Genomic DNA, 13213 nt, shown 5'->3' with positions numbered 1-13213 from the left:
GGGGCGGAGGATGCCGGGACGCGGGGGGGAGGACCCGGAGGAGGAAGGACACCAACAGATCCTGCCCGGAGGGTCCCAGAGAGCCGACGCAGCGCCGCCCGCACCCGGCACAGGACCTGACGCAGCCTCTGTAGCCGCAGCACCGGGGAGTGTTAACGCAGGGGACACTGCGGCAGAATGGAGACCCAGAAGGCGACACTTTCCTCACCCTGGGGGTCTGACTGCGGAGGCTGGTATAGAGGCGTGGGAAGGACTGCGCCCACCGACCCACTGGCTCGCCGCAGCGCGCACTTCCAGCCGGCGCCGAAAGAGTCGGCCCAAACCAGTTGGACGAAAACTACGGCGCCTGCCAAGGGCTAAAAAGCTCTCTGCCGAGGGGGTGGGGCCTTGCCGGGGACTGGGCGGGACTAGCGGGTCCGGACTGGAGCGCGGCTCCCGGGCAGCGTGGAGGGTGGTGCGCGCTTCTCCCGAGGTGGAGCTGGTGCTCTGCAGCGCGGCGTCCTCTACCCGCGCCTCTTCCTTGGCTGCCGGCACGTGGGCTGCAGTTTTGCCCAAGCCACGAGACTAAGTGAGCAGGTAACGGAGGAAGCAATCGAGGACTTGGGAAGGGGTGGAGAGGGTAGAGGGAAGTTAAAGGGGCACTTGGAGACGGTGGGGGAATCGGTTAGAGATTGTTCAAGAGCCTCTTGATTGAGGGGCATTGGGACATTAGCTCTACCTCTCCTTCTCCTTCCTTTAAAATGTTTTTAAATCTTCATTTCCAGATCTTACCTAGTCTCTTCCTCCTGGGACTGTTTGCAGTGAGTTAGAAGGGAGTTTTATGCTCTTACTGATAGTAGGTGATTTACCAAATCCGGAGACTATACTCTTGCTTAAGCACTAATCTTTGTAGCGTATTGCAGCTAAGGACAGTACCTGTTTTCTTAACTGTTGGCACTTTATCCCGGGGAAGGATAAAGTTTGTCTTTCTTCTAAAAAAAAATAAATAAATAACAGTCTATATCCCTCCTCCATTTTGGGGGGCTAGTTTATCCACTCTTGGAAGAGGGTGAAGAAAGTTGGTAGACAGACTCAACTGAGGAAAGGTGGTGCACGTTGTGGGGAGGATGGGAATAATGAATAATGACTGGGCGTGGCCCTGCCAGCCACACAACTCACCCCCACCATGAGCATAACTCCCTGTCCCTGCTCCCACCTCCCAGCTACGGAAGCATCTATGTAGGCTTTAGAAATTCCTTTGAGAACTTGACTAACCTGTGTAATTGACCAGGAAAAATCATGAAGAGACCCATGAGACAGTATTATTAAAGATAATTATGAAAACCTTATTGCAGCAACTACTAATAAGCCTTTGTGGAAGTAGAAGTATACTCTCCTTCTCCACCCTCCTAAACTCTTTGAGAGGGATTCAGCCTTTCTGAATATTTTGCTAATATGGGTAGAGGTTATTCATTTGTTCAGTTAGGGGCTATCCTTATTCACAAGTCCCTGAGCTAGATGATGTGTGAAAAACAGAATTGTGTAAAAAAAAATCATGATCTTAATTCTCAAGAGTTTGAGGGAAGGTATATCTATATGCAAATACGTGCTTGCACCACAAAGGAATATGGGCTACGTACCACAGAGGAAATAGAAACCAAACACAGTAAGAACACAGATGGAAGGGATTATGGAGGAGTGGCATTTAGTTGGCCTTGAAAGACCACTTGTAGGGCATTTCTTAGCAGAGAAATACAGTGTTCTCTATAATTTGGGTATTTTTCCTCTAGAGGAATCCCACTAGCAGTCAAATGGAGTGATGCCCTTACTAGGCCACGAGCTCAGCAATAATTTACCTAGTGATCACTGGACTTTTTCCAGGCTCTGGTTAGTGGTGGGGCACAAAAAGGTGAATAAGTCTGCAAGGAAGCTTTCACACTTAACAGGCTCCTCTTCAGGAATCCACATTCCCTGGACAGTCATTTCTGCTTCTCTACCTGGCTCTTTCCCTCACTTTTGTCAGATTCATGCACAGATAGTATCAAATAAGAGAGGTTTTCTTCAGCCATCCTTTGCACAGTAGCACCCATATTTCCTGCCTTGTTTTTGTTCATATTACTTATCACCTCCTGACATTGTCCATGAAGTATATTTTACTCATAGTAAAATACTTTTACTTTTCCCATAGTAGACAATGAATTTTGAGAGAGGAGAGATTTTGTTTTGTTCATTGCTGTATTCCCAATACATAGAAAATGGCCTGGCACAGAGGGTGCTTAATACTTGAATGGATGATTGAAGAGCTTTCCTGTGGAGACAGAAGAGCTAAGAGTTACAACATGATTGTACAAAAAAAGACATTCAGAATAGAGGGATGCCTACTTCCAGTAGGGTAGAAGAAATGGTCATGCAGAAAGTGTCATTTGCACGGCATCCTAAAAGATACCAGGGCTTGCTTAGGTCAGTGTGGTAGGAAGGGCACTCCAGGCAGATGGAACAGTGCAGGCAAGGGCAGGTGTGGCTATAGCGTATGAGGCAGAAAGTGAAGTCTCCAAAGCTCTGTTAGTTAGACAGGTGACTAGACAGTGGATAGAAAGGGGAAGTCTGGCCATGGGAAGTTTCTTTTTTCTTTTTTTTGTAGAGATAGAGTCTCACTTTACTGCCTTCAGTAGAGAGACATGATGTCACAGGACTCACAGCAACCTCTAGCTCTTGGGCTTCCGCGATTCTCCTGCCTCAGCCTCCCGAGCAGCTGGGACTACAGGCGCCAGCCACAACGCCCGGCTATTTTTTGGTTGCAGTTCAGCAGGGGCTAGGTTTGAACCCGCCACCCTCGGTATATGGGGCCAGCGCCCTACTCACTGAGCCACAGGCGCCACCCGGAAATTTATTTTTTCTATTACAGAGGTCCAGGTGAAAGACTTGAGGGTTTGAGCTGAAGCAGAGGCAAAGGAAGGGGAACATGGGAGAGAGAACAGAGTTGATAGTCTTCTACTTTTACATCAGAGGGAGAGGATCAAAGGGGACAGAGATGGGACACAGTGACTTTTAGGGTCCTGATTGACACAAATTAGGGGTCATTGATCAGGAAAGATACTGCAACTTGACTTTTACTGTCTTATTGTTGTGGGGTGAAATCTGGAAGATTTTAAGCTCTCCTGTTGATTCCAATGTTCAGCTATGTCTTAAATCTTATTTAATTAATTAATTTTTTTTTTCGAGACAGAGTTTCACTTTGTTGCCCTGGGTAGAATTCCCTGGTGTCATAGCTCATGGCAACCTCAAACTCCTGGACTCAAGCGATTCTCTTGCCTCAGCCTCCCAAGTAGCTGGGACTGTAGGCGCATGCCACAATGCCCAGCTATTTTTAGAGATGTGGGTCTCGATTTTTGTTCAGGCTGGTCTTGAACATGAGCTCAGACACCAGCCTTTGCCCCCCAGAGTGCTGGGATTACAGGTGTGACCCATCACGCCCAGGCACAGTTTATTTGTTTTAACAGGAATGTCTTTCCAAGAGTAAGTTAGGATGAAGTGATGGTTGTGGATGTTGATGGACTTATGAACTTAAATTGGATCTTAAGGTGAAGGGGATGCAGCCAGGCTGGGAGGAAGAGAAAGTGGTTGCAGTGGAGACCCTAGGAGTCACAGACCAGGGAGCTGAGAGAGGAGGCTGCAGCCATCTCAGAAGAGCTCTCAATAACTAGGTGGGGAGTGTGGATTTAATTCACTAGCTGAGAGGGAAGATATGAGTAGCATAATCAAAGTATAATGTGGAAGAATTAAACAAGAAAAGCAAGGGTTACCACAAAGTTTGCAGTGAATCAGAAATGAGGTGGAAAGGGCTGAGCTGGATTATGGTAGAGAAATTGCAGAGGAAGGGATATTTTAAAGGAAGAATTAGATGATCTGTTCATTGCTCTCAGGCTCCTAGCACAGTGCTTGGAATGGTCAGTTTTGGTTGAGTCAGTGACTCAATGAAGTTGGGCCATATAGAGTGGAGAAAGATTTGGAGAAGACAGTCCCATAACATAGGTTATGTGTGTTTGTTCTTTTTATTTTTTTCGAGAGTCTCACTCTGCCCTGGGTAGAGTGCCATGGTGTGCTAGCTCTCAGCAACCTCAAACTCTTTGGTTCAGGTGATCCTCTTGCCTCAGCCTCCTGAGTGGCTAGGACCATAGGTGTCCACCACCATGCCTGGCTAGTTTTTCTAGTTTTAGTAGAGACGGGGACTTTGTTGCTCAGGCTGGTTTCGAACTCCCGAGCTGAGGCAATCCACCGGCCTCGGCCTTCCACCATGCCGGCCTGTAGGTTTGTGTGTGTAAGTTAGAACAGGAACATTTCCCTAGCACCTGTAATAGTCTCTGTTCATAAGTGCAAGTGAGTTGTCAGTCAGATGTTTGTAACTTGGGAACTGACTGTAATAGCCTCCGTAATTTTGAGTTGTAGGTAAGTCGGATATTAGTAACTCAGGGACTGCTGTGTAGAGAAAACCTATAAAGTTTTCATTCAAGAAGTTTGGTGGAATGAAAAAGAACAAGACAGTGGTTGAAGCAACTCACGGGATTCCCAGAGTGATGCTTAGGTCTCACTTGCAAGCTGTTTCTCCCATGATACCGTTACCAGACTCCTGGCTTTTTATCTCTGCGAGGAAGAAAATGAATATACCAGCTCCTCTGGGCATGGGGAATGTACTCATGATAACCATACTTAAAGATGAGTTTGTAGGCTGGAATGCCATGTAAATATTGAGGTGTCTGAAAGCTAGGATTGATTTGTTTTTTTTTTTTTTTTCCTGCCAAGGTCAGTCAGTACATCCATTAATAGCAATTTATGCACCCAAAGATAAAAAAAGTGGAAAAGTGGAAATTTACAGTCAGCAAAGTTTGATATTTCTCAAGGAGTATTTCATGAAGCAATGCTAGCTGATATACTCTCTTTTAGGGTGAGTTTTTTTTATATTTTTATTTTTTTGAGACAGTCTCACTATGTCACCTTCGGTAGAGTGTTGTGGCGTCACAACTCACAACAATCTCAGACTTTTGGGCTTAAGTGATTCTCTTGCCTCAGCCTCCTGAATAGCTGGGACTGTAGGCTCCCAGCTATTTTTTGGTTGCAGTTGTCATTGTTGTTCAGCAGGTCCTGGGTCGGGCTCGAACCCGCCAGCTTTGGTGTATGTGGCTGGTGCCCTACTTACTGAGCCACAAGCGCCGAGCCTTAGGGCGAGTTTTTAAAAATTTCTCATGGCCACCTCCAAAGATTCTGTTGAAGTAGATTTGAGGACTTAAGAAACCCCATCTGGGACTCTGTGTATAACAAGTCCTCGTGCTCGGTCAATCCTCGTGACTGCCAGGCAAGTCTGCTGAACGTTACCTGAAATTGTTCATTAGTTTTAGTTAATGGCAAATCCTGGACCTGGAGTGCAGTGCAAGGGTCTTGCCTGTGCCTGCTGGGCTTCGGCGGTGGTTTTTGGAGTGAAGGTGTGAGCCCTTCTGTTCAGCAGTTTCCAAACTTGGGAGACGGGCTTCCAGTGAGCTCAGCAAATGCTTGAGTGACTCAGCAGTTGAAACAAGGCCATTTGGATGTTTTCCCTTGTCTTCTAGTGTGGACAGATGGGATGAACTTTGCTATTAAAACAAGTACCATTCCTATAGGTAACTAGTGGATGGGGGAAACTGATCACTGGTAGAATGTCAATTAATAAAACAGATAAAAATGGTAAAATTTGCATATCACCATTTTACCATCCATAATGGAATAATGGCTCTACCCAGCAATCATCAGTGACTGCTAAAATCATTACGCCTATGATCCTGGCACACTGGGAGGCTGGGGCGGGTGGACTGCTTAAGCTCAGGAGTTGGAGACCAGCCTGAGCAAGAGTGAGACCTTGTCTCTACTAAACAGACAAAAACCAGCCTGGCATTGTGGTGGGCACCTGTAGTCCCAGCTACTCAGGAAGCTGAGGAAGGAGGATTGCTTGAACCCAGGAGTTTGAGGTTGCTGTGAGCTATGCTGCCACAGCACTCTACCCAGGGCAACAGAGTGAGACTATCTCTAAATAAATGAATGAATAGAATAGAATAGAATTATCAGGTGAAAATTAAGGGGCACCTTCTGCCACATGAAACAGGGCAGCATCCCTGAACCCACCGACCAGCCTGATCACTCAGAAGGAGACTTCCATGTGCATCTTGATATGATGCAGAAGGAAAAAGAGCATCATCTTCTATTATTCTTGAAAAAGAATCAAGCCCAAATCTGAGTAAGCCTTTAGTTAATCTGTTTGTTGGAAATACATGCAGTGAACCAAGGAATTAGTTAAACCCTGCCTCAGTTATACAATTAGTCAAATACAGAATATGGGGAAATGTACAACCTCACTACTGAGAGTGTGGTCTGCAAACCAGCGGTTTTGATGCCTGCTGAGAGCTTTATACACATGCAGATCCTCAGACACCACCGTGGACAACTGAATCAGAATCTGCATTTTATCAATATTCCTAGGTAATTCACTTGGACCTTAAAGTTTGGGAGGCATCTTCTATGACAGTGACCTATTTTCTTCAAGAAATAAGTGATTAGAAAAAAAGGAAGGGAACTTATTGCAGTTTAAATTAGGTATACAAAAGCAATTCATATAACCAAAACGTATGTACCCTCATAATACTCTGGGGGAAAAAAATTTTTTTTTTTTTGAGACAGAATCTCACTCAGTTGCCGGGATTGAGTGCTCTGACATCGTAGCTTACAGCAACTTCAAAACTCTCAAGCTCAAGCAAATCTCTTGTCTCAGCCTCCCAAGTAGTTGGGACTACAGGCGCCCACCATGTGCCTGGCTATTTTTAGAGATGAGGTCTCTAAATGCAAATCGTTGGGCCCTACCATAGACCTAAAGAAAAATAAACTCTGGGTGGGTAAGGCCAGCAATCTGTGGTTTTAAGAAGGCCTCCAGGTAATTCCAATGCATGCTAAAGTTTGTGAATCACTGAACTGAACCAATCAAATTGTCAAATTAAGACCTCTTGGAGCAAGGGATTGGGCAAGAGTTCTTTAAAAAGCTTCCCAGGAGGGTGGCGCCTGTGGCTCAACGGAGTAGGGCTCCGGCCCCATATGCCGGAGGTGGTGGGTTCAAACCCAGCCCCAGCCAAAAACTGCAAAAAAAAAAAAAAGCTTCCCAAGAGATTCTAACACACAGCAAGTATGAGCAGTCATTGAGAGAACCTCCCTGGTGGAAGTCCTGGCTGCAAAGTAAGTAGTAGTTGGGTTAAAATACACACGTTCAATCTGGGGCTTCATAAATCTTATCTTGGAGGTTTGAAATTATACAAATTCTCCTCGATGATTTTTTTTTTTTTGAGACAGAGTCTCTGTCACCCTCAGTAGAGTGCTATAGTATCATTATAGTTCACAACAATCTCAAAGTCTTGGGCTTAAGCGATCCTCTTACCTCAGCCTCCCCAGTAGCTGGGACTAGGCACCTGCCACACTGGCTGGCTGGTTTTTCTATTTTTGGTAGAGATGGGGTCTCCCTCTGGTTCAGGCTGGTCTCACATACTGAGCTCAGGTGATCTACCTGCCTCGGCCTCCGGATTACAGGTGTGAGCCACCTGCCCAACCTGTACTCAGGGATTGAAGGAAAGGTGCCTTAAAGGTGAGATTATGTAACTCCTATAAAACTACAGTCAGGATGTGGCAGTCCCAGTGTAATTCACTTACACAGTAGATCAGGACAAAGGGTTGCACTGCTAGAGGTCCAACAACTGGCAGTTTTCATGGCCTTCTACACTTAAGGCTCTAGTTGCACACAAAGAATCAAATCATACATTCAGCATTTCCCTGTGATGGAGTGGTGTTTCCTCTTTTCTATGAATCATTCAAGTAGGATGACGTTTGATTTGATACAATGGCTATGAAATTGAGAATATTTTATGGTATGATTCTGCACCATGTATTTTGTAAGCTCATCCTTACAAGCCTCCATATTTGAACATTTTCCTTCATAACTACTTGGACATTAAAAGTTGATTTTGGGCAGTGCCTGTAGCTCAGTGAGTAGGGTGCCGGCCCCATATACTGAGGGTGGCAGATTCAAACCCGGCCCCCGCCAAACTGCAACAAAAAAATAGCCAGGCGTTGTGGTGGACGCCCGTAGTCCCAGCTACTTGGGAGGCTGACGCAAGAAAATCGCCTAAGCCTAAGAGCTAGAAGTTGCTGTGAGCTGTGATGCAATGGCACTCTACTGAGGGGGACAAAGAGAGAATGTCTCAAAAAAAAAAAAAAAAAAAAGTTGATTTTAAGGTAGGGCTTGGCAGCTCATCCTGGGAGGCTGAGGTCAGCTAATTGCTTCAGCTCAGGAGTTTGAGACCAGCCTGAGCCAGAGGGAGACCCTGTATCTGAAAAATAGCCAGGTGTTGTGGCGGGCACCTGTAGTCCCAGCTACTCGGGAGGCTGAGGCAAGAGAATCAATTTAGCCCAAGAGTTGGAGGTTGCTGTGAGCTAGGATGCCACAGCATTCTATTGAGGGCAACAAAATAAGACTCTGTCTCAAAAAAAAAAAAAAGTAGAAAGAACAGTGTAATAAACACCCATGTATGCACCACTCAGATCAAACAATTATCAACGATGACTAATCTCACTTTATCTACACTTCGCCACTCCCACACATCCACCATGTTAAACTCTTCAGTACGTATCTTCACCAAGAGTTAAGGGCTTTAAAAGAAAATCGCGCCTGTGGCTCAGTCGGTAGGGCGCCGGCCCCATATGCCGAGGGTGGCGGGTTCAAGCCCGCCCCGGCCAGACTGCAACAAAAAAATAGCCGGGCGTTGTGGCGGGCGCCTGTAGTCCCGGCTCCGGAGGCTGAGGCAAGAGAATCACTTAAGCCCAAGAGTTAGAGGTTGCTGTGAGCCGTGTGACGCCACGGCACTCTACCCGAGGGCGGTAAAGTGAGACTCTGTCTCTACAAAAAAAATAAAATAAAAAAAAGAAAATTGCAATAACATTGCATGTAAAATTTTAACAATTCTTTACTATCATCTAAACACAGTGTTCGAATTCCTTCAGATGTCACATAAATGTTTTCACAGTGAGTTTGTTCAAGTGAAGAGACAAAAAAAATCCACAAATTACATAAAAAATTTTGGGCGGTGCCTGTGGCTCAGTCGGTGGGGCGCCGGCCCCATATACCGAGGATGGTGGGTTCAAACCCGGCCCCGGCTGAATGGCAACCAAAAAATAGCTGGGTGTTGTGGCGGGCACCTGTAGTCCCAGCTACTCGGGAGGCTGACGCAAGAGAATCGCTTCAGCCCAGGAGTTGGAGGTTGCTGTGAGCTGTGTGACGCCACGGCACTCTACCAAGGGCCATAAAGTGAGACTCTGTCTCTACAAAAAAAAAAAAATTACAGAACATTGCTGGGCACAGTACCTCACACCTGTTAATCCTCTGGGAGGCGTAGGCGGGTGGATCGTCTGAGCTTAGGAGTTTCGAGACCAGCCTAAGCAAAGTGAGACCCTGTCTCTTCTAAAAATAGAAAACCAGCCCTGAAGGTTTTTAATCTACCCACGTGATTCTACTGGCAGCCAGAGGTGAGAACTGCTTGCTTTATAGTGTTGGCCCTGTGATTAAAGTGAGCTGGAGTTTTTCAGGTTTTTGGACCAAAGTACTTTGTATATTCAAATCCTACACTGTCGAAAGGATAATGAAGAAGAGCCCCTGTCTTCTTAGGAGGTTCCTTCACCATTAATGTGGTGGAAGTGGGGAGTAATGTTAATGACCTTTTGTCCTGGGGAGGAGTAGGCCGTTTTGTGCAGTGTTGTGGCTGTGTGATTCTGAAGGGAGGGCGAGTGACTAGATGGAGAGATGAGACTAAGCGGAGGGGCTGGAATCCAAGCCATTCTCCGACTTCTGTCACGTGGCCCAGAGGAGACAGCTTCGCTGTGTTGGGCTCACAGGGCTGCGTGAGCCTCAGTACTCCCAGCTGGAAAAGGTGTAAAGAATGTGCATTGTAGGCTGGGCGGACTGTAGCTCAAGCAGCTAGGGCGCCAGCCACATACACCAGAGCTGGCGAGTTCAAATCCAGCCCAGGCCTGCCAAACAAAAATGACAACTACAACCAAAACAAATAGCCGGATGTTGTGGCAGGTGCCTGTGGTTCCAGCTACTTGGGAGACTGAGGCAAGAGAATTGCTTAAGCCCACAAGTTGGAGGTTGCTGTGAGCTGTGACACCATGGCACTCTACCAAGGGTGACAGCTTGAGGCTCTGTCTCAAAAAAAAAAAAAAAAAAGAATGTGCATTGTAATGCAGAGTTCCACTACAAGAATCCCAGAGTGGTGATAATCCCTGTTAACACACTGCCAGCTCAGCTCTCATGTTACAGTGTAATCATGTGTCAGACAATTAGTACAAGACATAGTATGTGATACTGTCCCCAAAGTTGGAGACTTTAATCATTTCAGCTGTCTTTCTCTGAACTTTCATTTTTTTTTTCTTTTTTGTTTTTCTACTTGGGCACAGACCTCTTCAAAGCTTTACTGATCTCATTCCCGCTTTTTTTTTTTTTTTTTTTAGGTAGAGTCTCACTCTACCCTGGGTAGAGTGCTGTGGCATCATCATAGCTTACAGCAACTTCCATTTTTTGTAGAGATGGGGTCTCACTCTTGCTTAGGCTGGTCTCAAACTCCTGAGCTCAAGCAATCTACCTGCCTGAGCCTCCCAGAGTGCTAGGTGTGAGCCATAGCGCCTGGCCCCATTATCATTTCTGAAAGGAAGGATCTCAAGGATCCTTTCTAACATAGTCTGAGATGAATAGTTTTTTTTTTTTTTTTTGAGACAGAGTCTCACTATGTTGACAGGCCTCGGTAGAGTGCTATGGCGTCACAGCTCTCAGCAACCTCAAACTCTTGGGCATCAGCGATTCTCTTGCCTCAGCCTCCCAAGTAACTGGGACCAAAGGCTCGCACCACAATGCCCAGCTATTTTTTAGAGACAGGGTCTCACTCTTGCTCACATTGGTCTCCAAATCCTGAGCTCAACTAGTCCACCCACTTCAGCCTCCCAGAGTGCTAGGATTATAGGCATGAGCCACTGAGACTGGCCTTTGGGATTAATTAATTATTTAAACTTTTAAAATGTATATGACTAACACTTTTCAATTTGATATGGAAAAGCAAGATGTCTTCTCATCAGCCAGCCTTTTCTTGTCCTCATATTTTATGTGTATCCGAGAGCCTGTGGCCAAACCACAGAGTGGTGGAGAGAATTGCATCAGCTGGCTGTGCAGTGGTCAGCACAGCATCTCAAAGTAGACCCAGCTCAGGCCACCATCAGCCGCCGCCCCCCCCACCCCGGTCAAATGTGGCTGCATGGGAGGGCTTCAGCAATTAGTTGTCACGTGTTTCTTTCTTTCTTTTTTTTTTTTTTTTTTGAGAAGTCTCATTATGTCACCCTCAGGAGAGTGCCTTGGCTTCACAGCTCACAGCAACCTCAACTCTTAGGCTCAAGTGATTGTCTTGCCTCAACCTCCCAAGTAGCTGACTACAGGTGCCCACCACAACACCCGGCTATTTTTTGTTGCAGTTGTCATCATTGTTTTAGCTGGCCTCAGCCAGTTTTGAACCTGCCACCCTCCATATATGTGGCTGGCGCTGTAACCACTGTGCTACAGGCACCAAGCCCTTTTTTTTTTTTTTATTGTCAGGAATTCATTGAGGGTACAAAGAACCGGGTTACATTGATTGCATTTGTTAGATGAAGTCCCTCTTATAATTGTGTCCCGCCCCCAAAAGGGGTGTCACACATCGAGACACCCCTTTTGGGGGCGGGACACAATTATAAGAGGGACTTCATCTAACAAAGATAGAAACACGCTCCCTCCTTCCCTCTCTCTGCTCTCCCCCTCCTCTGCCCCCCACCATGTACTTGGTCCTTAATTGTCCTCACATCAGAATTGAGTACATGGGAGTCTTGCTTCTCCATTCTTGTGAGGCTTTACTAAGAATAATTTGTTCCATTTCCATCCAGGTTAATACAAAAGATGTAAAGTCTCCATCTTTTTTAATGGCTGAATAGTATTCCATGGTATACATATAGCTTGTTAATCTATTCCTGGGTTGGTGGGCATTTAGACGGTTTCCACATTTTGGCAATTGTAAATTGAGCTGCAATAAATAGTCTAGTGCAAGTGTCCTTATGGTAAAAGGATTTCTTTTTCTTCTGGGTAGATGCCCAGTAATGGGATTGCAGGATCAAATAGGTGGTCTAGTTTGAGTTCTTTGAGGGTTCTCCATACTTCCTTCCAAAAAAGTTTGTGTTAGTTTGCAGTCCCACCAGCAGTGTAAAAGTGTTCCCTTCTCTTCACATCCAGGCCAGCATCTGCAGTTTTGAGATTTTGTGATGTGGGCCATTCTCGCAGGGGTTAGATTATATCTCAGGGTGGTTTTGATTCGCATTTCTCTAATCAGGGATGATGAGCATTTTTTCATATGTTTCTAGCCATTCATCTGTCTTTTTTATTTTTTTATTTTTTTATTTTTTTTTTTTTTGGTTTTTGTCTGGAGCTGGGTTTGAACCCGCCACCTCCAGCATATGGGACTGGTGCCCTACTCCTTGAGCCACAGGCGCCGCCCCATCTGTCTTTTTTAGAGACGGTTCTATTCATCTCTCTTGCCCATTAATATAAGGGATTGTTGGCTTTTTTCGTGTTGATTAATTTGAGTTCTTTGTAGATCCTAGTTATCAATCTTTTGTCTGATTCAAAATAAGCAAATATCCTTTCCCATTGTGTAGATTGTTTGCTTTGGTTGTTGTCTTCTTAGCTGTACAGAAGTCTTTCCAGTTTAAGTCCTGTTGGTTTATTTTTGTTATTGCAGTTGCCACACAAGTCTTCTTCATAAAGTCTTTCCCCAGGCCAGTATCTTCAAGTGTTTTCCCCATGCTTTCTTTGAGGATTTTTGTTATTTCATGCCTTATATTTAGGTCTTTTATCCATCTTGAATCAATTTTTGTGAGTGGAGAAAGGTGTGGGTCCAGTTTCAGTCTTTTATATGTGGATATCCAGTTCTCCTAATACAATCAGGCAAGACAAGGAAATAAAGGGCATCCAGATGGGAGCAGAGAAGGTGAAACTCTTTGCTGACAATATGATCTTTTTAGGGAACCCCAAAGACTCAGCACAGACTCCTGGAAGTGATCAAAAAATACAGTAATATGGGGCAGCGTCTGTGGCTCAAGGAGT

At 45.5% G+C, this 13213-nt stretch overlaps 1 protein-coding gene across 2 annotated transcripts in view; it reads left to right on the top strand.

Moving 5' to 3' along the window:
- The first annotated feature begins 439 nt into the window (after window positions 1-439).
- The window catches only part of POLR3G (RNA polymerase III subunit G), a 52190-nt gene continuing 39416 nt past the window's right edge, over window positions 440-13213 (top strand). For both annotated transcript variants that reach the window (XM_053586735.1, XM_053586734.1), the window contains exon 1: window positions 440-576. The gene's annotated coding sequence lies outside the window, so the exon portion shown is untranslated. The remainder of the gene's footprint in view (window positions 577-13213) is intronic.

This window comes from Nycticebus coucang, chromosome 1 (assembly GCF_027406575.1).
Source record: "Nycticebus coucang isolate mNycCou1 chromosome 1, mNycCou1.pri, whole genome shotgun sequence".
NCBI classification, from domain to species: Eukaryota; Metazoa; Chordata; class Mammalia; order Primates; family Lorisidae; genus Nycticebus; species Nycticebus coucang.
This window is presented reverse-complemented; position numbering and strand designations above follow the sequence as displayed.